This window comes from Rhinoraja longicauda, chromosome 20 (assembly GCF_053455715.1).
Source record: "Rhinoraja longicauda isolate Sanriku21f chromosome 20, sRhiLon1.1, whole genome shotgun sequence".
NCBI lineage: Eukaryota > Metazoa > Chordata > Chondrichthyes > Rajiformes > Arhynchobatidae > Rhinoraja > Rhinoraja longicauda.
In genome coordinates, this window is record NC_135972.1 from 25,026,318 (window position 1) to 25,051,116 (window position 24,799).

The window sequence follows — 24,799 nt, forward strand, 5'->3', positions numbered from 1 at the left end:
GGAGTTTAGAAGGATGAGGGAGGACCTCAATAAAACTTACTGAATAGTGAAAGGCCTGGATTGAGTGGATGTGGAGAGGATGTTTCCACTAGTGGGAGAGCCTAGGACCAAAGAGCACAGCCTCAGAATAAAAGGACGTACCTTCAGAAAGGAGATGAGGATGTTTCTTTACTCAGAGGATGGTAAATCTGTGGGATTCATTGCTACAGGCAGCTCTGGAGGCCAAGTCAATGGGTATTTTTAAAGTGGCGATTGACAGATATCTGATTAGTACGGGTGTCAAGGGTTATGAGGAGAAGGCAGAAGAATGCGGATGAGAGGGAAAGAAAGATGAGCCATGATTGAACAGTGGAGTAGACTCGATGGGCCGAATGGCCTACTTCAGCTCGTATGGCTTATGAATTTATGAGCAAGGGGAGGAGTGTGTGGGCAATGGGCAGATGGATGGGTGGAGTGAGGAAAGAAACCGGGTGATGAGGGGCTGGGGATATTGTGGGGAGAAGGGTGTGTGTGGGGCGATCAGGGTAGTTTTTAGTTTTTTTAGTTTTAGAGATACAGCATGGAAACAAGTCCTTCGTACCACTGAGTCCACGGCAGCCAGAGACCACCCATGCACTGGTTCTGTCCTGCACACTGGTGACAATTTCCTGAAGTCAATGAACCCACAAACCTGCAGACCTTGGAATATGGGAGGAAACCGGAGCACCTTCAGGTGGTAAAGGTCATCTGAAATTGGGGGGGGAGGGGGGGGGGGGTTCATGCCATTGGGTTGTAGACTACCCAGGCAGAATATGAGTACTATCTTCTAGTTTGTGTTTGACCTTACCCTAGCTGTGGTGGTCCAAGGTCATGGGAGAGTGTGGGAATGGGAAAGGGAATTAAAATGGGCAGCAATCAGGAGACCCAGATCGCCACAGTGTACAAAGTGCAGATGCTCCCAATCCTTGTTCCCCAGAGGTGTCTGTTTCTCTGTGGAAGGAGTGGTGTCAGGGTGATTTGTGGTGTCAACTGATGCCCACATGTAAGGAAGTTTTGAATTGTCCCACAGCGTTTCTTGTAGCGTTAGGCCCCAGCATCCATGGCTTTCAATTCAGGTGACAGGATACCACTGATCTGAGCCGATAGCAATAGACAATGGACAATAGGTGCAGGAGTAGGCCATTCGGCCCTTCGAGCCAGCACCGCAATTCAATGTGATCATGGCTGATCATTCTCAATCAGTACCCCGTTCCTGCCTTCTCCCCATACCCCCTGACTCCGCTATCCTTAAGAGCTCTATCGAGCTCTCTCTTGAATGCATTCAGAGAATTGGCCTCCACTGCCTTCTGAGGCAGAGAATTCCACAGATTCACAACTCTCTGACTGAAAAAGTTTTTCCTCATCTCAGTTTTAAATGGCCTACCCCTTATTCTTAAATTGTGGCCCCTTGTTCTGGACTCCCCCAACATTGGGAACGTGATATCCCGGTGGGGAGATTTGTTCGAGCTACTCGGGAGGGTTTAAATTAGTCCGGCAGGGAATGGGACCCAACACACTGGTGAAACGGGTGAGAAAGTTGAAGCAAATGCAGAAATTGACTCCGTTTACACCTCATGCTGCCTCGGCAAGGCCACCAGCAAAATCAAGGATGAGTCGCACCCAGGCCACTCCCTCTTCTTCCCTCTCCCATCAGGCAAGAGCTATAAAAGTGTGAAAATGCACACCTCCAGGTTCAGGGACAGTTTATTCCCAGCTGTTATCAGGCAACTGAACCATCCTACCAACAACTAGAGTGCAGTCCTGAACTACTATCTACCTTATTGGAGACCCTTGGACTATTTGGATCGGACTTTACTGGACTTTAACTTGCACTAAACGTTATTTCCTTTATTGTGTCCCTGTACACTGTGGACGGCTCAATTGTAATCATGTACTGTCTTTCTGCTGATTGGTTAGCACGTGACAAAAAGCTTTTCACTGTACCTCGGTACACGTGACAGTAAATTAAACTAAACTAAACTAAACTAGAGGTCCACTTTTGTGTGATACAATTGTGTTGACTAGCCCAAATGAAAAGTGACAACCCTGTAGATAATTTCACAAAAACATTGTTATTCCATTACTGGAATTGGTGACAGAATATCCTGAAGGCAATTTCATTTGAAAGGGAAAGACCTGACAAGCCTGAAGTTTAATATTACACTGAGCGATCAGAGAAATGTGAGAAAACTGTCAACTAAATTAGCTGAATGTACTTTGGACCCAATGCTTATATGACTGATAGACGAGATACTTGTCTTCTGATGAGACAGAGTAAGTCACAGTCCACGTAACACAATCAGAGAAGGAACTGAAGAAGGGTATAAGTTGATTTCCTTTTATTGGGTGTCCAGGCAAGTTATATCAGCTCATGCAAGCTAGCTTAATTCTAATTTTCTCAGTTGGATAAACTTCTTTACGATGGTGCATGGGGCACAGCTCAAAGACTGCTTAAGCAATTTTCCAAATGAAATTAGAGCCAAAATGACAGCTGTAACCAACTGGAAACTGAAAAAGAGTGTCTTTAGAAGCATTTATTAATTTAATCCATGCACAGGAAGTGTCCCGTAGGCTTCATCTTTGACATTCTAGCAGTTTTGCTCTACTTCTTCATGACTGCAGGTTGGATCACTGCAGGAACAGTGGAGAAACAGTGGGGAGTCCAGCTTAGCGCTGCAGTGTGTGTCAGACTGGCTCAGCGGTGCAGCTACCAGAGCTCAGCACAGTGGGCCGCACAGTGGCGCTGCGGTAGAGTTGCTGCCTCACAGCGCCAGAGACCCGAGTTCCATCCAGACTACTGGGTGCTGCCTGTGTTGGAGTTTGTACATTCTCCCTGTGACCGCGTGGGTTTCCTTCGGGTGGCCCGGTTTCCTCCCCACATTCCAAAGATGAGCATGTTTGTAGGTTAATTGGCTTCTGTAAATCGTCCCCAGTGAGTAGGATAGAACTAGTGTACGGGTGAGTGTTGGTCGGCGTGGACTTGGTGGGCTGAAGGGCCTGTTTCCACGCTGTATCTCTCTGTATCTCTCTAAACTAAATCTGCAGCTTGCACATTAGGGTGCTACCTCACACTGTCAGTGGCCCAAGCTCAAGCCTGATCTCAGATGCTATATGTGTGGAGTTTGCACGTTCTCTTTGTTACTAGGTGGGTTGCGGACATAACATGTGCCTTTGCACTATTATTCTTTGTTGTTTTTATATGCTGAATTTCTCTTTTTGTTTTTTTATTATGTTTTTTACAGAGTACTATGTCTAAATATCTGTTGTGTTGCTGCAAGTAAGAATTTTATTGTTCCATTTTGGGACAGATGACAATAAAACACTCTGGACTCTCTTAGTTTAGTTTAGAGCTACAGCATGGAAACAGGCCCTTCAGGCCACCGAGCCCACGTCAACCATCAATCTCCCGTGCACTAACTCTGTACTATCCCATCCTACACACTAGGGGCAATTTACAGAACCCAATTAAACTACAAGCCTGCATGTCTTTGGAGTGTGAAAGGAAAACAGAGCACCCGGAGAAAACCCACGTGGTCACAGAGAGAATGTACAAACTCTGTACAGACAGCACCTGCAGTCAGGATCGAACCCAGGTCTCTGGTGCTGTGAGGCAGCAACTCTACTGCTACGCCACCTTTGGCTCTTGTCCCCTGGGTAGTCTGGTACCCTCGACCCTCACACCCCAAAGGCATGTAGGATGGTAGTTTAATGGACAAACTGTAAATTGCCCTTCACGAGTAGGTCAGAGGTAGGATTTGAGGGGAGTTGATAAGAATGCAGGGTGAATAAAAAATGGGATTGATGTAAGATTAGTGTAAATGGGTAGTTGACCACTCAGTGGGCTGAAGGGCTTGTTTCATGCCGTATCTCTCCATGATACATATATTGCACTATTAAAGATCAAGGGCATCATCCTACACTTTTAATTAAGCCGTAAGCGTTGCAATAAAACCTAATCTGGGAAAGGTTGAGTGACGTTCTATATACTTGGACTTACTTGAGGGAGAACAACCCCAACCTTTACCTTCTCAGCTAGAGGCTGGGGAAATGGTTTTGTGTAAAATGCTATAGATATCTCTATTTGGTCATCCCTCAGACTCCATCGCTCCATCATTCCATCTAATCTGTCCACATAACTAAAGTGCCTTCAATCCAGACAACAGGATTTCATAGCAGAAGCACTGCCATCAACCAGGGTAACACATGGTCTGATTTTCAAGGTGGGTTGTTCTGGAGACTGGAGGAAATGTTTCCACTAGTGGGAGAGTCTAGGACCAGAGGGCTCAGAATGAAAGGACTTATCTTTCGAATGGAGATGAGGAGGAATTTAGCCAGAGGGTGGTGAATCTGTAGAATTCATTGCCACAGTCAGCTCTGGAGGCCATGTCTTTGGGTATTATTAAAGTGGAGATTGATGGGTTCTTGATTAGAAAGGGTATCAAAGGTTATTGGGAGAAGGCAGGAGAATGGGGTTTGGAGGGAAAGATAGATCGGCCATGATTGAATGGCGGAGTAGACTCAATAGCTGAATGGCCTAATTCTCCTCCAATGACTTATGAACTTATGAGGCCCATTTGAAATTTAAAATTGTGACATTGTTCTTTTAATACTGCTTGAATTATTTTGATTTTACTTTTGGTTCTGTGTGAGTGTTTTATTGGGTATTATCTTGGAAAAATGGTGGGGTATGGATCACGTGGAGATTAAAGAGGTTACTTTAATTTGGCATCATATTTGACACAGACATCGTGTGAAGAAAATGGACAGGTGAAGTTTTGGGTCGGGACTCTTCTCCAGTCTGAAGAAGGGTCCTGACCCGAAACGTTACCTATCCATGTTCTCCACAGATGCTGCCTGACGCGCTGAGTTACTCCAGCACTCGTGTCCTTTGTGCAAAATCAACATCTGCAATTCCTTGTTTTCAGAATCAGAATCAGAATTACCTTTATTGTCATCCAAAAAAAACCAAGTCTTTTGGACGAGATTTCATTCAGTATAGCAATGATCCCCTCCCTTCAATATTGTTCTGAGATCCGGATTATCTACAGCGGGGATCTCATGGCATTGGAAAAATGCCACCAAAGACACCTCAGATCTTCTGAGGTCCACTGGCAAGATAAGTGAACCGATGTTCCAGAAGTGAGCACTATCTACACTCGATCAGCTCTGTTAGCTCAGGTTTAGGTTTAGATTTATTATTATTGTCATGTGTACCGAGATACAGTGAAAAGATTTGTTTTGCATGCTTCCCAATCAAATCATAAAGGGCAGGCAACATCAAATGTGTGCATGAAACCAGACACTCAATCTTCAGCTGTATCACAGGAAGGGATTAGCAGGCAGGAATAGATTCAAAGATGTGTTGAGGAAATGCAATCTCTTTATCACTCAAAGTGGAGGGGGAGCTTTCGTGATGGCGTTGAGAAACCTGAGTCAGGGCCAGATAAAGTGGACCATCTCACAAGCAACCCTCTCTCCCCTCACCCACCTATCTTGTTAATCATCTCCTGCCCTAGCTAAAGAGACTTTATTTTAGAGATGCTGTGTGGAGACGGGCCCTTCGGCCCATCGAGTCCGCGTCGACCAGTGATCATTAGCACTATCGTGCACTAGGGACAATTTACAATTTTACAGATGTCAATTAATCAACATACCTGTACGTCTTTGGAATAAGTTCATAAACTCATAAGTTCTAGGAGCAGAATTAGGCTATTCGGCCCATCAAGTCTACTCTGCCATTCAGTCATGGCTTATCTATCTTTCCCTGTCAACTCCATTCTCCTGCCTTCTACCCATAACCCATGACATCTGTACTAATGAACAATCTGTTAATCTCCGCCTTAAAAATATCCATTGACAGCCTCCACAGCCATCTGCGGCAATGAATTCCACAGATTCACCACCATCTGACTAAAGAAATTCCTCCTCATTTCCTTTCTAAAGGTACTTTTATTCTGAGGCTGTGCCCTCTTGTCCCACTAGTGGAAACATCCTCACTAGATCCATGCTATTCAGGCCTTTCACTATTCAGTAAGTTTCGATTAGATCCCCCCCCTCATCCTTCTAAACTGGGAGGAAACCGGAGCACCCAGAGAAAACCCACGCAGTCTGAAGGGAGAACGTTCAAACTCTTAGCCTGTGGCTGACCTTGAAACCTTTTGAGCACTTCCGTGGGCTCGGGAGGTGAGTTCACAAAGGCACTGGTCTTCCCCTTCCCCACCCATCACTGCCAGCTTCTCATGAAGGAAAAAACGGCTCCAGAAACTCCATGTATTCACAACATTATTCCAGTCCAGGTTATGCCCTCACCAACAATGAATTTTATGTGTGGTTTAATGCTAAGGATTGACTTGAGGTTCATTTTTACAGAGCGTCATAAAGTCATACAACATGGAAACAGGTCCTTCGACCCAACTTGCCCATGCCAACCAGATGCCCCAATTATTCTGGTCCCATTTGCCAGCGTTTGCCCCATATCCTTCTAAATCTTTTCTATCCATATACCTGTCCAAATGTTTTTTGAATGTTATTTACTGTATCACCAACTGAACGAGTGGTCCTGACCTACCATCTACCTCCTTGGAGGTCATACCTCGGACTATCTTTAATTGGACTTTACTGGACTTTACCTTGCACTAAACGTTATACCCTTGTACCTGTATCTACACTGTCGATGACTTGATTGTAATCATGTATAGTCTTTTTGCAGACTGGATAGCCCGCAACAAAAAAGCTTTTTACTGTTTCTCGGTACATGTGACAATAATAAAATAAACTTAACTTAAGATAGACACAAAATGCTAGAGTAACTCAGCGTGTCAAGTAACAACTCTGGAGAAAATGAATAGGTGACATTTTGGGTTGGAACCTTTCTTCAGACTGCTTCTTTTTCTTAACTTAACTTAACAACTTAACTTAACTTCACTAAGCCATCTCTTCTGGCAGCTTGTTCCACGCACCCACCACCATCTGTGTGAAAATATTGCCCCTCAGGTTCCTATTTCGAGGTTCAATTTTGCCCCTCTCATTTTAATTTTGTGTCCTCTCATTTTCGATTCCCCTACTCTGGGTAAAAGACGTGCAATATCGAAGAGCTTCCACCTCCTTCATAAATAATGCGCCACTAAGAAAATTGCACACTCACAAGTGCATGGAAACGGCTTATTTCTACAATCTCAAGCAGCAGCTCATTAATTACAAGGCAATCTCTCGCTTTTCATTAAACACTGATTTTCAGCCGATTGATCAGTTCTTGGGATTCAGCAGGAGCAGCAGTCCCCTACAACCTGGGGAGGTTCACACAGGGATAACAGCCTCAATTAGCAGTAATCACATAGGAAGCTATCACGAGAATCTGTGCCCAGTGTGCAATAGGTTTCTATAATTTTCATCCACGAATAATCCCTGACATCAGAGGATGCTGTTAAGACCATCACCTGTGGTCCCAAGGCTAATGTTATTGACTAGTTCTAAAAGTGGACTGTGCTAAAGAGGAGGTAGTCATTAAGGCTCAAAGTTAAGCCTATTTTTTAATGTTCTACAATGAATTGCAAGTGTTGCAATCTGAAATAAATACAATTAATACTTAGCAGGTCAGGCAGGATCTGTGGAAAGAGAAACAGAGTTGGGAAGGAGGTAAAGCATGTTAGTATGTTACATTGAAGTTGGAAGAATATAATTGATTAATTAAGAAAATGAAATGAAATGAAATCAAGGACCAGTCTCACCCCAGTCATTCCCTCTTCCTCCCACTCTCATCAGGCTGACCTTTCTGTCATGGGCCTCCTCCATTGTCATAGTGAGGCCCACTGCAAATTGGAGGAACAGCACCTCATATTTCGCTTGGGCAACTTACACCCCAGCGGAATGAACATTGATTTCTCTAACCTCAGATAGTTCCTCTGTCGCTCCCTTTCCCCTCCCCCTTCCCAGTTCTCCCACTGTCTTCCTGTCTCCCACTCCATCCTATCTTTGTCACGCCCCCTCCCCTGACATCAGTCTGAAGAAGGGTCTCGACCCGAAACGTCACCCATTCCTTCTCTCCTGAGATGCTGCCTGTCCCACTGAGTTACTCCAGCATTTTGTGATCCCATCAGGCAAGAGGTACAGAGTTGTGAAAACACACACACCAGATTCAGGGACAGTTTCCTCTCACGTGACATTAAATTAGACTCAAAGTCTACTAAATTTCAATACTTTGAAACTGGAGTAATAATTTATATGTAACAAGACTCACATATATTATGAACAAGCCTGGCAATCATATATAACAAGGCTAAACATTCATGTATAATAAGACTAAATGTATTCCTAAAAGGACTCAAATTCACGTGTAATAAGGTTCACATATATATTTTTAAAGTTGTCATTCATAAGTAATGTGACTTATTCCTATGTAAGAGTGCAAGAGTGCGTACAAAGCTATTTACAAGGACTGGAGAGCGTAGAGGAGTCACATAGCATTGGGAACAATTTGGGGTGAGTATTGTGTATTCAATGATTCAATAATACTTTATTGTCAAATGTACCTAGGTACAGTGACATTCTTGTTTTGCATATCATCTGGTAAATTCATACCATAGATAGGCACAATCATAGATAAGTACAAAAGTGCAATGATTGTAGTGTAAGAATGGTAGACTTAAGGGCGGCACAGTGACGCAGCGGTAGAGTTGCTGCCATACAGCGCCAGAGACCTGGGTTCAATCCTGACCACGGTTGCTGTCCTTACGGCTTTTGTACGTTCTCCCTGTGACTGCGTGGGTTTTCTCCGGGTGCTCCGGTTTTCTCCCATATTCCAAAGGCGTACAGGTTTGTTGGTTAATTGCCTTCGGTAAAATTGTGTCGGATAGTGTTAGTGTATGGGATGATCATTGGTCGGTGTGGACACGGTGGGCTGAAGGGCCTGTTTCTGTGCTGTATCTCTAAGTCTAAAGTCTAAAGTAAAAAGACTTCACCGAGTTTCTGCCAACTTTTATCTGCCCTGAATCCAAAACAAACATTTTATTTTGTATTCAACTGGGCAAATATTTATTCTTCATAATTTTACCACAAATAAAGGAGACTTTCTTGTGGCTGCTTAACATTTACAAGGCATTTAGGTGTTACCTGACGTCTGGCTGATTGAAGATTTACTAAGTGTTCCAATTAGTGGCACCACAGGAGGGCTTTTTTTTAAATTCAGAGAGGTCAGTAATTAGTGAAGGACGGGTGCAGTTCAATTGCTGCAGTTTGCAGGCAAGAAGAAACATATTCAGTTAGTAACCACTGGGGTGGCAAGGTGGCACAGCCGTGGGGTCGCTGCCTTACACCGCCAGAGACCTGGGTTTGATCCTGACTACTGGTGCTGTTTGTACGGAGTTTGAACGTTCTCCCCATTTTCGCGTGGGTTTTCTCCGGGTGCTCCAATTTCCTCCCACACTCCAAAGACGTCCAGGTTTGCAGGTTAATTGGCTTCGGTAAAAATGGTAAATGATCCCTATTGTGTGTGTAGGGCAGTGCTGGCGTGTGGGGATTGCTGGTTAGCGTGGACTCAGTGGGCCAAAGGTGTTGTTTCCGCACTGTATCTCTAAACTAAACTGAACTAAACAAGGTTTGAGAGCATGAAGATTCATAAAATGAACACCAAGAAAAAAAACCCAGAAGAATTAATTACTTCCGTGAGAAGATTGCTATCTGACAGGAAGGACTTGTGTTTCTCGGTATTCATAAGTGATAGGAGCAGAATGAGGCCATTCTGCCCTTCAAGTCTACTTCATCATTCAATCATGGCTGATCTAACTCTCCCCCTCAACTCCATTCTCCTGCCTTCTCACCATAACCCCTGACACGCGTACTAATCAAGAATCTATTAATCCCCGCCTTAAAAATATCCATTGACTTGGCCTCCACAACCTTCTGTGGCAATGAATTCCACAGATTCACCACCCTTTGACTAAAGTAATTCCTCCTCATCTTCTTCCTAAAGGAACATCTTTTTATTCTGAGGCTATGAACTATGGTCCTCGACTCTCCCACAAGTGGAAACATCCTCTCCTCATCCACTCATTCCAAGCCTTTCACTATTCAGTAAGTTTTAACAGGGAACTATTTGACGATCAGCTACTGCTGATGATGTTGGTATGCAATGCACTTGTTACTGGGACAAGTAACTCAGTGACAACTATAGAATATCCTACACTGTTTCACAAAATCATGAGTGGAATAGATTGGGTAACTAAACAGAGTAGGGGAATCGAGAACCCGAGATCAAACATTTAAGGTGAAGGGGGAAAGATTTAATAGGAACCTGAGAGATAAGTTTTTTACACAAAGGGTTGTAGGTGTATGCAATGAGCAGCCAGAAGAGGTAGTTGTGGTAGACAGGTACATGGATAGGATAGGTTTGGAGGGATATTAGCCAAACCCAGGCTGGAGGGACTAGCAGGAGTGCAGGAGTTACTTGAAATTTGGAATTGCAATTGGCAATAAATGCTTGCCTTAGTTGATGACTACACATCCCTTGGATGAATGAATAAAATACTCCACGATATGAGACCCTAGTATTGTTCATTTTTTATAATTTTAAAACCATTCTCTCTTCTGCCTGTCTTGATTAAAAAGTTTTATGCAGCTTAGAGATCACAATTTAATACTCTGACTGTATATAGATTCAATAAAGGGGCATTGAAATAGCAATTCCTCACAACTCAGGACTAAAGAAATCAATTGTAACCAAACCAAATCTGCATGGTGACGAAAAGGTTAGGAACTGCTTTTCATTCCTTTCAGTTAAGGTGAGCTTTTACGAAACCATTTTAATTAAATTTGTTGATAGTGAGGGTTGTTAATGCAACCTTGGCTATTCACTGTTATTATATTACCAAAGCATTATAAAATGTTATTATTAACACCAGTGTTGGAAGCTAATTAATTAATGGCTCTTCGCTAAGCCTATTGTTAAATGGAATGAATTATTTGATGTTGACAGGTTAATTGTTAAAATTTGATTTAACCCATAAACGGAAAGGACAAAAGATTTTGCGACCATTTGTCAATTGAAACAATGCTGTTGGCATCAGAATGAACTCTTTTATTACCAGCTTTACACAATCGATAGCACATGAATCTTGACACATAAGGTTATGAACTCTTTGGCTCTTTTGGGAACTCGTGTCTGGAAGTTTGTACTATTGATCTGGAGACTCAAGTTCCAACCTCATCATCGCACTTAGTTCAAAGATAGAGCATAGAATCAGGCCTTGGGCCCAACGAGTGCACACCAACCGTCTCTCTCCCATTCTCACCAATTCTATGTGGTCCTGCTGTTTCCTCCACTCCCTACACACCAATTTTATGGAGGCCAATTAACCTACCAACCCGCACGTCTTTGGGATGTGGGAAGAAACCGGGGCACCTGGAGCAAACCCACGTGGTCACAGGGAGAACGTGTAAACTCCACACCGACAGCACTAGAGGTCAGGATCAAATCCGGGTCTCTGGCGCTGTGAGGCAGCTGCTCGACCAGCTGTGCAACTGTACCATAATAATATAATATTTAAACCCCAAAAAGTGAATCTAGAATAAAGAGCTTTTACCAATAATGGCAATAATTAATATACTGAATTATTGTAAAGATCCATCTGCATTACTAACCTTTTGAATGGCTGACTTGGAACATCAATTAAATATGCAGCTTAAGAATTATAACCAGTTTTATGCACTTGGAGTTTATCCCTGTTAACTTAACATCACTTCTCTGTAGACGGCAGTGGGTTATTATGCATTAATTAATGTCTCATAGGGAGGAAAATCTGCCAGCCTTACTCAGTCTAGTTCAGATGTAACCCCACGATTAAAGCAAGTAGTAGAGTTGCTGCCTTACAGCGCCAGAGACCCGGGTTCGACCCTGACTATGGATGCCGTCTGTACGGAGTTTATATGTTCTCCCTGTAACCGTGTGGGTTTTCTCTGGGTGCTCCGGTTTCCTCCCACATTCCAAGACGTGCGGGTTTGTAGGTTAATTAGTTTCTGTAAATTGTCCTTAATGTGTAGGATAGAACTAGTGTATAGGTGATATGGACTCGGTGGGCAATAGGGGCTGTTTCCATGCAGTATCTCTGAAGTAACTTAAACTAAATATGGAAAATTTGACTTCTAATGGCCACAGTTTTCAAAACAAGATTGTGTTCATGTGGGAACCCACAAGCACTATTTTGGAAGATGGACACAAAGGGCTGGAGTAACTCAGCAGGTCAAGCAGCATCTCTGGAGAAAAAGGATGGGTGACGTTTTGGGTCAGGACCCTTCTTCCGACTTAAGAAGGGTCCCGAACCGAAATGTCACCCGTCCTTTTTCTCCAGAGATGCTGCCTGACCTGCTGAGTTCTCCAGTACTTTGTGTCAACCAGATTTGGTATAAACCAGAATCTGCAGTTCCTTTTTAAGCACTATTTTGGAACTTCTATAGAATGTCTGCAGCAGCCTGCGGCTTTACTGGATCAGAGGCTCTCCAGTAGATCTGGCATGTGGACCAGACTTCTGTCTCTTTCTTTTGTAAATGGTGCCAAAATATGGCGACTCGTGCAAGCGTGAGCTGTGCAAAAAGAATTTCGCTGTGCAGTACATAGCTGACAACAAAGAACCATCGTACCATTGAACCATTCCATTTCTTGGAGCTTTCCAAGCATAAGGAGGAATTGCTTAAACCATGTTAATGTTGCAAAAGGTGAGGCGGAAAGTGTAAAGGAGATTTACTAGGCAAGGTTCCCAACACAGAGAATGGTAGGTGTCTGGAATATGCTGCAGGCAAAGTGGTGGGAGCAGATACAATCGCAACGTTTAAGAGGCTTTTAGACAGATCGATGAATGGACAGATAATTGAGGGATTATAGATCATGTGCAAGCAGATTTAGTTTAGTTTAGTTTAGAGATACAGCGTGGAAACAGGCCCTTTGGCAGACCGAGTCCGCACAGACCAGTGATCACCCCGTACACTAACACAATCCTACAGACTAGGGACAATTTACAATTTTTACCGAATCCAAATTAACCTAGGAACCTGTAGGTCTTCGGACTGCAGGAGGAAACTGGAACACCCAGAGAAAACCCACAGGATCACAGGGAGAACGTACAAACTCCGTACTGACAGCACCCACAGTCAGGATCGAACCCGAGTCTCTGCCGCTGTGAGGCAGCAACTCTACCGCTGCATCACTGTGCCGCCCAGTTTAAATCGATGTGCTATTTAAATTATCATCATGATCAGTGCAGACATCATACGTGTGTTGCTCTATTCTAGATTCTACATTTTTAAAAACACTTCTATACTTTGGTCCTCTGTGATTAAATATTAGATAATATTCTCACTGAACTTCAAGATGTCAGTAGGTATAGTTTTAGTTGAATAACCAGCCTGACTGATTCTGAGTGAACAATTTCACTGAATATTCGAGTTATAGTGGAAGAAAATAACTGCAGATGCTGGTACAAATCGAAGGTATTTATTCACAAAATGCTGGAGTAACTCAGCACGTCAGGAATGGGTGACGTTTCGGGTCGAGACCCTTCTTCAGTCCTGAGATGCTGCCTGACCTGCTGAGTTACTCCAGCATTTTGTGAATAAATACCTTCGAGTCATAGTGGATATTTATAAGGCAGAGAAAGATAGATTCTTGATTGGAAGGATGAGAGGAGATCTTATCGAAACGTATAAGATTATTAAGGGGTTAGACATGTTAGAGACAGGAAACATGTTCCCAATGTTGGGGGAGTCCAGAACAAGGGGCTACAGTTTAAGAATAAGGGGTAGGCTATTTAGAACTGAGATGAGGAAAAACGTTTTCAGTCAGAGAGTTGTGAATCTGTGGAATTCTCTGCCTCAGAAGGCAGTGGAGGCCAATTCTCTGAATGCATTCAAGAGAGAGCTAGATAGAGTTCTTAAGGATAGCGGAGTCAGGGGGTATGGGCAGAAGGCAGGAACGGGGTACTGATTGAGAATGATCAGCCCTGATCACATTGAATGGCGGTGCTGGCTCGAAGGGCCAAATGGCCTACTCCTGCACCTATTGCCTATTGTCTATTGTCTATTAGTAAAGGTGACAGGGGTTATGGGGAGAAGGCACGAGAATGGGGTTAGGATGGGGAGATAGATCAGCCATGATTGAATGGCAGAGTAGACTTAATGGGCCGAATGGCCTAATTCTGCTCCTTTCACTTATGACCTTATGACTTATGGCCTTATGACCTATAGAGTCACACAGTGTGGAAACGGGCCCTTTGTCCCAACTTGCTCACGCCGGCCAACATGTCCCTCCCACACTAGTCCCACCTGTCTGCGTGTGGTCCATATCCCTCTAAACTTGTCATATCCATGTTCCTGTCTAATTGTTTCATAAGCTTTGCGATAGTAGCTGACTCAACTACCACCTCTGGCATCTCCTTCCGCACACCCACCACCTTTGTGTGAAAAAATTACCCATGCGATTCCTATTAAATCTTTCCCCCTTCTCCTTAAACCTATGTCTTTTGATTCTTGGTTCCCTAACGCTGGACATGAGACTCTTGTGCGTCTACCCGATCTATTCCTCTCATAATTTTATACACCTCTAGGAGATCACACCTCATCCCAGCCTGGTCAACCTCTCCCTGTAGCTCAGAGTTATTTTGTAGAGAAGTATTGTTCTTTATTTTGGGATGTTGCTGGGATTTAAAAAGAACATTGTTTTCAGCAGTTCTGTCACTGAATGATATATTGGAGTAGTTTTCAGTTTGGGGCTATGGATTTGTGCCTTCTGCCCAGATGATGTTATTCTCATTTCAGTCATAGCATCTACACTTTGGAAGTATCTTACCCAGAGTTAGTGGGATTTAACTGAGAGAGAGTTTATTGCCTGTATTCTCATATATCTTTCAGAGGGTCACACTTATGGAAAAATGGAAATGTTAGTTTTTTGAGAATATTGGTCCTGTAAGTGAATAAAATGAAAGAAGATAATAACCTAGCATGTTTACTTCTCTGTTTTTATAATGTTCTAAACTTCAGTTCTTTCAAAATAGCTTTTAAATTGTTTTAAAAAATAAATTTTCAAGTGTAGGTATTTGAAATACAGTGCAGTAGTTTTAGTTTTAAAGATACAGCGTGGAAACACCTCATGAAACACCTCATCCTGGGCGCAGATGCAGTTTAGACGGAGGAATTGGGAGTAGGGGATATAGTTTTTACAGGAAACAGGGTGGGAAGAAGTGTAGTCAAGGTAGTTATGGGTAACTGGGAAGGGGGAGGGGAAAGTGAGGGACAGAGGAACTATCTGAAGAGGTGGTTAATATCTGCGATGGACTGGGCAGTGTTCATCACTTTTTGCAATCTTCTTTGTTCCTGTGCATTCGAGTTGCCGAGCCAGGCCATGATGCATGCAGTCAATATGCTCTCACAGAGAGCCACACTCCTGCCACAGAAAGATTTCTCCTTCACGTTCCCTTTCTTTCCCCTTGTCACTTTGTGTGCTAAGTGTGTGTGGTGCCAACTACTTTGCTTGAGTTATTTTCAAACTTAGCTAGCCTGGGATTTCTGCTGCTAATATCCCAATAGACTGGCCTATAGCTGACAGCTTGCAGCTTTCCTTCTGAATGAAAGCATTACGTGACAGCAAGTTTCCAGAAATATCTGATTGATGAGTGCCTTCGGTGATTCTGTTTTGCTGTTGACATTTGGTTAAATGGGGAGATTTGTCACCAATGGTGTGAATGGTTGAAACCCCCCCCCCACGATACTGCTGAGCTTTATTTATGCATTTATCATTTTGATGGAAGGCAAATTTCTTTAAGGGAATGGCAATGGAGACATATTAATAAAGACCAGAGATATAAGCACTATATTCGTCAAGGCTTTGTATACCTGATACCATAGCATTCTTTCAGTGAATCCAGCAAATTCAATAGACAGATTCAATAGTCGAGGACTAAAGGTCATAGCCTCAGAATTAAAGGGCGTTCTTTTAGGAAGGAGGTGAGGGGAAATTTCTTTAGTCAGAGGGTGATGAATCTGTGGAATTCTTTGCCACAGGAGGCTGTGGTGGCCAAGTCAGTGGAAATATTAAAGCAAAGATAGATAGATTCTGGATTAGTACAGGTGTCAGAGGATATGGGGAGGAGAGCGGGGTTTGGAGGGAGAGATGGGTCAGCCATGATTGAATGGCGGAGTAGACTTGACGGGCCGAAGGGCCTAATTCTACTCCTATCACTTATGACCTTATGACCTAATATGATGTTCCTTCTCCCAATTTGATCTTTTGCTAACCATTTTATTAACTTTGGATTTTCATTGATAATTTCGACGATGGAGAAGAAATAAATGCATTCAATGTTAAGAATAGAGATGGCCTTTTGTCTTAGCTATCCATCTTTGGCTGTATTCGGAGCCTGGTGATGGTTCTGTGGTGGTGGTGGTTCTTCACGGAGTGAAGCCATTCAGCCCATTAGATGCCTACTAGTTCCCAGCAATGCAATCCCAACAGACCCATTCCCCTTCCTCCTGCAGCTTTTTCCTGCATGGGAAAGATACAAGATGCTGGAGCAGTTCGGCACACAAGGCAGTATATCTGGAGAACATGGAAGGGTGGCATTTCAGGTCTGAAGAAGGGTCCTGATCCGAACCGTCACCTATCCATGTTCTCCAGAGATGCTGCCTGATCTGCTGAGTTGTTCCAGCAGCAGGTCACGGGATTCGATCATGACTATGGGTGCTGACTCTGTGTGGAGCGTGTGGAGCGTGTGGAGCGTGTGGAGCGTGTACATTCTCCCTGTCCGGGCGCTCTGGTTTCTTACCACACCCCAAAGATGCACAGGTCTGTATGTTAATTGGCTTCTGTAAATTGTCCCTAGCGTGCGTGATACTGCTCGTGTACGGCTGATCATTGGGTGACGTGAACTCCTTGGGCCAAAGGGCCTGTTTCCGTGCTGTACCTTTAAAGCCCAAAGTCTAATATTTGCAAAATGCTTGAAAAAGACACTCTTAGTTTTGCCATCTATTGGGAACATTTTCAAATGCCTCGATATCCAGAAGTGTTTAATTACAATTAAAAATCAAATAAACATGGAGTCCCCTATAAATACTTAAGACATTTTCAACAATTGAAAATATTAAATTGAACTCAAATAACAAAAAAAGTGTAATTTGTATTCTTATTTTGCTCCCTCAAAGCTATAAAATATCTGTTCAATTGCTTCTGGACGATAAACTAATCTAACCTGCTGAAGGTTCTGGAAACTGGTTTTACAACATCCTGAGATTGTAAAAATAGTTAAATAAACAAATCTATGTTTTCCTATACTCTCACTGTTGACAACGCGATAGATAGATAGTGTAAAATATAGCAGCACGATATTGGTGGGAGAGCATAAAATGACTAAATGTTTGGTATACTGAGTAGATGCTTGAGAATGTTAAAAGCAGCATTAAATAGCAAATGTTCTGTTTATTGACATAGTTTCTCCATGAATGGTTTTTACATATTACCCTCCTTTAAAAAATGGGGAAAACAACATTCTGGAAAAAAATGGAAATGCAACAAGATAAACATATTAAAGAAAGGATGTGGAGAAGGATGTTTCCACTGGTGGGAGATTCTAGGACCAGAGACCACAGCCTCAGAATAAAAGGATGCACCTTTAGACAGGTGATGAGGGGAAATTTCTTTAGTCAGAGGGTGGTGAATCTGTGGAATTCATGGCCACAGGTTGTGGAGCCCAAGTCAATGGATATTATTAAGGTGGAGTTTGATGGATTATTGATTAGTAAGGGTGTCAGGGGTTATGGGGAGAAGACAGGAGAATGGGGTTTAGTGGGAAAGATAGATCTGCCAGGAATTTGTACGTTCTCCCTGTCACAGCTTGGGGTTTCTCCGGGTGCTCCAGTTTCCTCCCACATTACAAAGACGTGCGGGTTTGTAAGTCCCTAATGTGTAGGATAGAACTACTGTACAGGTGATTGTTGGTCGGCGAGGACTCAGTGGGCCGAAGGGCCCGTTTCCACACTGTATCTCTGGACTGGTCAAGATCAAAAGAAAGAAAAGTGAAGGAGAAATAGTTTAGATGGAAGGGAGGAAATACGTTAAAAGCACAAAGAACAAGCAGAGAACAGGAGGATTCAAAAAAACTGTATGGTCCAACCAGCCAAGTCACGTTCAGGACGTCTCTCCTAGTTTGTTCTCTCTCTGGCAATACTGATTGTGAAGTGCTGTGGTGAACCCCTGAGAAAACGATGAGATACTCCTTCAATGCAATTTCTTCTCTCTTTTGTGATACATATTACACTTCACTGATCTTTCTCTGAACTTATTCCATAGCCCATTACCCTTTGCACGAAGAGGTTCCAATTGAATTCTCTTCTTATTGCTAGCTTCCTAATTTAAAGAAAAATGAAACTTCGGTGCGCAATTTACCTGGATCAGTTTTCTGAATTCCCTGTACAGTCTTGAAAAAAGTCAATTAAATCAGCCTGAAGTCTTCCCTTTCACCCAAATTGCTCCACATTAATGTTGAATATGTTTTAACGCAATTTGATTTGCCTTGCATAGTAATGAGTGATATGAGAACAGACAAAAATTATTGAGAGAAATCTCTTCTGCAATTAGTTAGGGAACCAAGTGAGATAGGAAGGTGTGCAGGAGAGAAGGATTCCTTGCATGCTTGTAGCTTTATGCTGCATTTCTCAAATTAGGGTCTTCAGACGACCTTAAATCTGCATTCAGAGGGACACATGTGTTTCTCCGTAATATAATTTGATAATTCTCTGTGCATGTATGCATGAACTCACCTTGGCCTTGGTGAGGGGGAAAGGTGGACTCTTGTTTGCATCCTTTACCCAAGTCCTGGCCTCAAATGAAGATAGACACAAAATGCTGGAGTTACTCAACGGGACAGGCAGCATCTTTGGATAGAAGGATTGGGTCGAGACCCTCTTCAGACTTCAGCATTTTGTGTCTATATTTGGTTTAAACCAGCATCTGCAGTTCCTTTCTACACACTCTTGGCTTCAAATGAACCATCTTGAAGTGCAGTGTATATAGAACATAGAACAGTGCAGAACGAGAACACGCCCTTCAGCCCATAATGTTTCTGCCAGACATGTAAGGGCGGCACGTGTATACGATGGCACGGCGGTGCAGCGCTAGAGTTGCTGTCTTACAGTGCCAGAGAACCGGCGTACCATCCTGACTCCAGGTGCTGTATGTATGGAGTTTGTGCGTTCTCCCTGTGACCGACCGGGTGCTCCGGTTTCCTCCCGCACTCCAAAGACGTGCAGGCTCGTAGGTTAATTGGCTTCAGTAAAGGATTGTAAATCATCCCTCGTGTGTCGGATAGTGCTAGTGTGCGGGGATCGATGGTTGGCATGGACTTGGTGGGCCAAAGGGCCTGTTTCCACGCTGTATCTCTAAACTAAACTAAAACATGATGCCAAGACTAACTCTTATTTGCCTGCACATTTACAATACTCTCCATTCCCTGAATATCCTTGTGCCTATCTGGAAACCACTTAAATGCCACTGTCGTATTTACCTCCTCCACCACCCCTTGGCAGCACTTTCCAGGCACTTACCAAAAAAACCTTGCCCGGCTCATCTCCTTTAAACCTTGCCCCTCACGCCTTAAAACCATGCCTTCTAGCCTTTGACATTTCCACCCTGGAGAAAAGGTTCGGTCTGTCTACCCTACCTATGCATTATTTTATATACTTCTGTCATGTTTGAGACCTTGAATGTTTTATGTGTCAACACATAGGGCAGCCACAATCATAATTGTGGAATGATAGAATGGTGATGGAACAGATTGAGGCCATTCAGCCCTTTCCATCCATTCTGTCTCTTTGTGTTTGATGGAGCTCATCCCATTCTGCTGCCCTTTCCTTGTGGCTTTGCAGTTTTCTTTCTTTCAACCTTCAAGTTCTGGCCCAATTCCCTTTTGAAAGCCGTGATTGATTCTGCTGCCAGCAACACTTTCCAAATTTTGTCCAGCTGCAATTTTTTTCTCTCTCTCTTGATGCCGTGGTGCTTTTGCCAATTACTTGAATTATTCATCCTCTGGTACCGGATCCTTCTTACCATGGGATCAGACTCTCGAAAACCAACTCCTTCTATTATTTTATTCTAAAAATATAGAAATGGTGCAACCAACTCGCAAAAAAAAAGAATACATTTAAACAGGGAAAAAATAAAAGAAAGAAATAGCAAGGGAATGATTGGGTTAATGTATGAGGAGGGTTTGAAGGCTCTGGGCCTGTACACGCTGGTGTTCAGAAGGATGAATGGGGATCTCATTGGTATATACTGCATGGTAAAGGCCTAGATAGAGAGGATGCAGAGAGGATTTTTCACTAGTGGGCGAGTCTACGACCAGAGGATACAGCCTCAGAATAAAAGGATGCACCTTTAGAATGGAGATGAGGAACAATTTCTTTAGCCAGAGGATGGTGGATCTGTGGAATTTGTTGCCACAGACGGCAGAGGAAGCCAAGGCATTGGGTATTTTTAAAGCAAAGATTGATAGGTTCCTGATTAGTTAGGGCAACAAAGGTTATGGGGAGAAGGCAGGAGAATGAGGTTGAGCAAGAAAGATAGATGAGCCATGATTGAATAGAGGAGCATAATCAATGGGCCAAATGGACCAATTCTGCTCCTATGTCTCGTGGTCTTATGGGAAAATAAGGAGAAATAATTGAAATGTCATAAGCAGTGGTGAAGAATACTATCCTCTTTAAGACTTTGGGCCAGATATTCATCTCCAGTTTGTGACACTAAATGTGAGGCATAAGAGACGCAGCAGATTGTCCTGGCGGGAGCCGCCGAGGACGAAGGGGGACCCCATGGGGGGGGGGGGGGGGGGTGCCGAGAACAAAGTGGGGACCCGGCGGGTGGTGGTTGGGAGGGTGGGTGGGGTGCCAAGAACAAAGTGGGGACCCGGCGGGTGGTGGATGGGGGGGGCAAGAACGAAGGGGGGACCCAGCGTGGGGCAGCCCGCTGGCACAAGCTGAGGCAGGCCTGGTTCGCCGCTGTGAGCAGAAGACAAAACTGTTCAATTAACTCTTTTGTAACTTTGTCAGCGCCAGAAATGAGGCGACTCTTGTCTACTGGCGAGGTGAGGTCTGCTGTAATGATTCTACCTGGTTGTGTGCAAAATGAAGCCTTTCACTGCACCTGGGAACATGTAACAAAAAAGTATAATTGAATTGTTGATTTTCATGGAGTCAGTGGATTGAATTCTGCAGGCAGTCACACACTCCTGTCACTATTACAGAACGTCTTTCCTGCTACCAGTTGGGCAGTCATCATAAGATTTTGCACTCAGGACTTCATGGAATCTTTTGCACTAGTTTTGGGGCTATTCCCATTTTGATTAGTTGCTTATTATACATGATCTATGTGTATTGTGATTGCAGGCCTGTCATGTTTCTGCAAGTAAGGATTTAATTGTTTCATTTGTCGGTACAGATGACAATTAAACACTCTTGACTTGTCTTATATTAGCTTTGTGGCTTTAATTTAAGATTCCTGCTGCCCATATAATTCAGGATCATTCAGGATTATTGTAAGCCCATTATTTTCCACACATTTAGGGGTAGCACAGTGGCACAGTGGCAGAGTTGCTGCCTTACAGAGCCAGAGACCCGAGTTCGATCCTGACTCCGAGTGCTGTCTGTACAGAGTTTGTTAGTTCTCCCTGTGATCGCGTGGGTTTTCTCCAGGTGCTCCGGTTTCCTCCCACACTCCAAAAATGCGCAGGTTTGTAGGTTAATTGGTTTGGGCAAAATTGTAAATTGTCCCTAGTGTGTAGGATAGTGCTAGTGCACGGGTGAATGCTGGTTGGCGTGGACTCGGTGGGCCGAAGGACCTGTTTCCATGCTGTATCTCTAAAGACTAAAGTAAAGACCACCAACCAAATTCAGTCTACATTGTGTGAATCCTTATAGATAAATCTGCGCTAATCGCAGTGGCAAATACCAACCATAAACACACCACAGTGCCATGAAAGCTCTAAAACAAATACCAGTGTGCTATTCACAAAATGCTGGAGTAACTCAGCAGGTCAGGCAGCATCTCGGGAGAGAAGGAATGGGTGACGTTTCGGGTCGACCCGAAACGTCACCCATTCCTTCTCTCCCGAGATGCTGCCTGACCTGCTGAGTTACTCCAGCATTTTGTGAATAAATCGATTTGTACCAGCATCTGCAGTTATCTTCTTATACCAGTGTGCTATTGTTTATTTTATTCAATAAAAAACATAATGGGTTAGCTATTTGTGTTTCCCGATGATACATGGTGACATGGTGACATCGCCACAGTGACCTTTCTCCTGGGGCAGAATGAAAGATCTTTCCCCTTTTGATTGGTAGGGGTTGATGTTCCAATGAAATATACTTGTCTCTGTCCTTTTAGTCCAGTGAAATCCGTGCCTTAATTCCAAATGCTCCCAAGGATGTACAAACAGGGAGTCAGTTATTAATTGTCAGAGGTTATGCGTTGCGAATATAAGATCTGCTATTGCAATTAAACATTTCATTGCAGGTGCACTGTTCAAATGGGTGGAACGGCGACACAGCGGTAGAGTTGCTGCCTCACAGCGCCAGAGATCCGGTTTCAACCCTGAGTACCGGTGCTGTCTGTGCGGAGTTTGTACATTCTCCCTGTGACCACGTGGGTGTTCTCCAGGTGCTCTGGTTTCTTTGCACATTCCAAAGATATGCGGGTTTGTAGTGTCCTTAGTGTGCAGGACATGAAACTGGGATAACATAGAACTAGTGTATGGGGGATCGTTGGTCGGCGCGGACTCGGTGGGCCAAAGACCTTATTTCCACGCTGTAACTCTAAACTAAACTAAACCGAACTAAAGGCAGGTTAAAAGATTTATGTAAATGTGAAATGGCTAATCAAATGTTGAGTCCGTGAATGAAAGATGAACCGCAAGACAACAAGGTCAAGACAACCCACCCTTTTAAAATTAAGAATGGCAAACGTATTCTCAAGCTTTTAGGAACGTTTTTATAATATTATCTGTGAAATGTCACTTTCAGTTGCACATTTTCATTCAGTTTATGTTCAAATGCCATCCTGAACAGGTTGCTATGTCACTAATGGCGGTGCATAATGAGTCGCTTAATCTAGTCGCTGCTATTCTGGCTGCTAACTTTGCTGTGTATTTGCGTGAATTCTTTGTCCGTGAAGTACTAATGTCATTTGATTTGTGTTGCCTGGTCTTTAATACCACAACCGGAATTGCTGTAATGTGGAGTATTCTTAAAAATGATAAGCGTGAGAGAAACAGATTTGAATTTGTCTGCTGAGTCCCTCAAAATGCCGCAACTTAATTTTATGCCCGATAGCTCATATGTGGGGAAACACAGAAAATGTTTTTCACAAAATTCATTAGAGGAATTGACATGAATAAACAGCACATTTGTTAGTATTGAGGACAGTTTGCTGGAAAACAAAACAAATTTTGGATTTTCTTTGAAATTGGATTTTTGTAGTGAGAGGAGCAGAGAAAGTCTACTGTGCCATTTAATCATGGCTGATCTATCTTTCTCTCCCAACCCCATTCTCCTGCCTTCTCTCCGTAACCCTTGACACCCTTACTAATCAAGAATCTATCTTTCTCTGCCTTAAAAATATGCATTGACGGCCTCTACAGCCTTTTGTGGCAATGAATTCCACAGATTCACTACCCTCTGACAAAAGAAATTCCTCCTCATCTCCTTCCTAAAGGAACATCCTTTAATTCTGAGGCTATGACCTCTGGTCCTGGACTCTCCCAATAATGGAAATATCCTCTCCACATCCACTCTATCCAGGTCTTTCATTATTCAGTAAGTGGGGTCTTGCACATTCAGCTGACCAGGTAAATTGTGATTGGTTTCATATTCATAAGCCAGAGGAGCAGAACTTGGACAATCGCCCAATCTAGTCTACTCTTCCATTCAATCATGGCTGATCTATCTTTTTCTCTCAACCCCATTCTTCTGCCTTCTCCACATCACCACTGACACACTGACTAATCAAGTATCTCCGACTTAAAAATATTGCACCTGAGGAATGTGAGGAACTGTGCTAAATATTTCACTGGGAAATCTTGGTTCAGCAATTGATCCTTATGAAGTTACATTTTTGAACTTAAGGTTACAATAATATCAGAGTTAAAGTTGCCAGTAACTCAATGGGTCAGGTGGCATCTCTAGAGAACATAAATAGGTGATGTTTCGGATAGGGACCCTTCTTCAGACTGACCCCAAATATATTTCTGAATAGGGGTCTCGATCCGAAACGACACCTATCCATGTTCTCCAGAGTTGCTGCCTGACCCGCTGAGAGCCTCCAGCACCTTGTTTCCTTCTGTCTAAAACAACATCTGCAGTGTCTTGTTTCTACAGAGGCGAAGTTCTGTTGGTCAAAAAGATTTTATGTAAAACCTTCCTATGGTGTTCCACACAGACAATTGACGGATATAGAATGTAGAGCTGCAGATACTCCAATGAGACTAAAATGAAAAGCCATTGAGTTCTTGCTTCAGTGCCTTATTTGACCTCGGCCAACTAAATATTGGAATCACCAAAGTCATAGTCACTGGCCCCAAACTCCATTCCTGAGGTTTAGGTTTGTTATTGTCACGTGTGCCGAGATAAGGTGAAAAGCTTTGTTTTACATGCAATCCATTCAAATCATATAATACTATACATACATAATAATAATAATATTCATTTATTGTCATTGCAACGAGTACAACGAAATTTAAAAATAGCCAATCCTGACGGTGCG

The 24,799-nt window shown here is 43.2% G+C and overlaps 1 protein-coding gene across 8 annotated transcripts in view; it reads left to right on the forward strand.

Moving 5' to 3' along the window:
* LOC144603672 (chemokine-like protein TAFA-2) overlaps positions 1-24,799 on the forward strand; it is a 203,911-nt gene that overhangs the window by 109,413 nt on the left and 69,699 nt on the right. The window lies entirely within an intron of this gene.